Source organism: Oncorhynchus nerka, linkage group LG13 (genome assembly GCF_034236695.1).
Source record: "Oncorhynchus nerka isolate Pitt River linkage group LG13, Oner_Uvic_2.0, whole genome shotgun sequence".
NCBI lineage: Eukaryota > Metazoa > Chordata > Actinopteri > Salmoniformes > Salmonidae > Oncorhynchus > Oncorhynchus nerka.
In genome coordinates this window covers 42,280,793-42,284,244 of record NC_088408.1, presented here as the reverse complement: position 1 = coordinate 42,284,244, position 3,452 = coordinate 42,280,793, and the positions used below count along the sequence as shown (strand labels likewise).

The 3,452-nt window shown below is 42.2% G+C and overlaps 1 non-coding gene across 1 annotated transcript; it reads right to left on the bottom strand.

Annotated features, from left to right (window-relative positions):
* Positions 1 to 2,948: 2,948 nt before the first annotated feature.
* Positions 2,949 to 3,022, bottom strand: trnai-aau (transfer RNA isoleucine (anticodon AAU)). Its single transcript has one exon. It is a non-coding gene; the product is annotated as a tRNA-Ile (tRNA).
* Between the last annotated feature and the right edge of the window lie 430 nt (positions 3,023 to 3,452).

The following is a 3,452-nucleotide window of genomic DNA, read 5'->3' as shown; positions in this document are numbered from 1 at the left end:
AAGTGGATGAGAGAGCTTCCTACTGCCTGAGCTATGTTGTTTTTGTAAATTGAGAAGATTGCGGGGCTTAGGATTGAGCCTTGGGGTACTCCCTTCGTACCAGGCAGGGGCTGAGACAGCAGATGTTCTGACTTTACACATTGCACTCTTTGAGAGAGGAAGTTAGCAAAGCAGGCCAAAGACTCCTCAGAGACACTAATACTTCTTAGTTGACCCACCAGAATGGAATGGTCTACCTATCGAAAGCTTTGGCCAAGTCAATAAATATAGCAGCACAACATCAAGGGCAGTGCTGACATAATTTAGGACCTTTAACCCTTTGACACTTACAAACACACAGGTGTGATCATTCTACAGTGGTCATTGCAGCATTCGCTCAAACCAGTGTGATTAGGACACTTATTTAGAACATCCATTTACGAATGATGCAACAGTCAGCTTTTAAGCTGGTCACTGTTTTTTCACAGAAACATTTTGTACAAACAGTCCTTACAACGTCATGTCCTCAATGTGAGCAGTTTATTTTTGGATGCAATGTTCAGACAATCACAGAAGTAGCGACAACATAACACAATTCTCATCTAAACCAGAAAATGTAGGCTACATTAGTCGTAGCACTAACTGAGGAAAGAGTGACCTAACACAAGCGGTCATATAACTATATGACCAAAAGTATGTGGACACCTACTCGTCATTACAAAATCATGGGCATTAATATGGAGTTGACTGCTAAAACTGCTAAAACAGCCTCAAAGTTTGAAGCACAGAATGATCTTGAATGTCATGTTATGCTGTAGCGTTCACTGTAACTAAAGGGCCTAGTCCGAACTATGAAAAACAGCCCCAGACCATTATTCCTCCTCCACCAAACTTTACAGTTGGCACTATGCATTGGGGCAGGTAGCGTTATTCTGGTATCCGCCAAACCCAGATTCGTCCGTCGGACTACCAGATGGTGAAGTGTGATTCATCGCGTTTGCACTGCTCCTGAGTACAACACTCCAGCCGACGCTTGGTATTGAGCATGTTGATCTTAAGCTTGTGTGCGGCCGCTCGGCCATGGAAACCCATTTCATGAAGCTCCCGACGAACAGTTATTGTGCTGATGATGCTTCCAGAGGCAATTTGGAACTCGGTAGTGAGTGTTGCAACAGAGGACAGACAATTTTTATGCGCTTCAGCCCTCAGCGGTCCTGTTCTGTAAGCTTGTGTGGCCTACCACTTGTTGCTTCTAGATGTAAAAGCACTTACAGTTGACCGGGGCAGCTCTAGCAGGGCAGACATTTGATGAACTGACTTGTTGGAAATGTGTCATCCTATGACAGTGCCACGTTGAAAGTCACTGAACTCTTCAGTAAGGCCATTCTACAGTCACTGTTTGTCTATGGAGATTGCATGGCAATGTGCATGATTGTATATACCTGTCAGCAACGGCTGTGGCTGAAATAGCTGAATCCACTAATTTGAAGGGGTGTCCACATACTTTGGTATTCATAGTGTATTTAGCTAACTCTCGGCTGACAGAAACCATAATATGAATGAGCTAATAGCAATTACTATTTACAAATCACCCCATCACGGGTGACCTCACCAGTGATTGAAATAATTAAATTCGAAAGTAATCTGACAATGGGTAGCTTGTGTGCGCCGCAATGTTTTTTTCGCATCAACCAAAGATGTTACAAGATGAATTGGGTATTTTTGCACTATGCATGTTGAAGGGAGTGTAGTTATATCTTTGGTCTGACATACGTTTATGTGACAACCAAGATGCATTGTATGATGTCAACAAACAAGGTGCCACACACATAGCTGGTAATTAGCTTAGCATCTGCTCATTATAATAAGTATTTTACACACATCTTGTGTCCATTACAATCTATGCAAGAATTGGAATGCATGATTTGTCATCAGAACTTGAAAATGTGAAGAAAACAGTAAATACATTATGCTCCCATGCATACAGTGCCTTCAGAAAGTATTCAGACCCTTTTTACACATTTTGTTAGGTTATAGCCTTATCCTAAAATGTGTTAAATAGTTTTTCCCCTCATCAATCTACACACAATACCCCATAATGACAAAGCAAAAACTGTTTTTACAGATTTTTCCTAATTTATAAAAAATATATAAATGAAATGTTTACATAAGTATTCAGACCCTTTACTCAGTACTTTGTTGAAGCAGCTTTGGCAGCGATTACAGCTTTGAGTTTTCTTTGGAATGACGCTACAAGCTTGGCACACCTGTATTTGGGGAGTTTCTCCCATTCTTGTCTGCAGATCCTCTCAAACTCTGTCAGGTTGGATTGGGAGCATTGCTGCACAGCTATTTTCAGGTCTCTCCAAAGATGTTCGATCGGGTTCAAGTCCGGGCTCTGGCTGTGGCCACTCAAAGACATTCAGAGATTTGTCCTGAAGCCACTCCTGCATTGTCTTGGCTGCGTGCTTAGGGTTGTTGTCCTGTCAGAAGGTGAACCTTTGCCCCAGTCTGAGGTTCTGAGCGCTCTGGAGCAGGTTTTCATCACGGATCTCGCTGTACTTTGCTCTATTCATCTTTGCCTCAATCCTGACTAGTCTCCCGGTCCCTGCCGCTGAAAAACATCCCCACATAGTTACTGTCATGTAACAATGACAAGCAACTTTCATGTAACACTGATGTCACAATGTCAGATGAAAAAGAAAGACATTACTTACTTTCAGAGGAGCAGCGTAGCACACACCATTGAGGCCCACAAACAAAGCTGTGGGCTGTTTCCTAGAATCCAGAGCATAAAGAAAGAACAACTACTAATGCCGAAACCAGGGAACAAACCAGGGACATTTAGATTTTCAGTCTAACACTCTCCCAACTGAGCTATTTCTGGATGTTGTTCAAATCAATTCTGTGGCACACTTGACGATACACACGCATGTGACTCACAATTTTGACATTAAAAATGTTACTCTTGGCCAGTACGGGGATCGAACCCACGACCTTGGCGTTATTAGCACCACTCTCTGACCAACTGAGCTAAACGGCCACTGGCTATGGCACACAATTGTTGAGATGCACCGAGCCTCTGGGTTAATAATGCCTTATGAACCTGTCTTCGATGACAATCCATCAAGCCACAATGAGGTCTAACTGTGTCGATTCTAAGCTTCCTGAAGCACCCTAAAAGTGTTTTGCCATACCCAACCTTTAGTTTGTGAGAAATAGTGCATTCAACCCTGTGTAAATCAGTAAACATAAATACTTTAAACTCAGGATTCTGTAAAAGCATACCCCAATCAGGATATGTGTTTACTTTAAGCTTCCTGTGCCAACTGGAAGTGCCTTTAATTGGGGTCAGAGTGTCTGTTTTAAAGGGTTAAAAAGGTAAAATCTTTTCAAAACTTCATATGTGTGATTAGGCAACCCTCATGAACTGTAAGTCAGTCATTTCTCCCAACAGATGTCAAAGAAAAGAT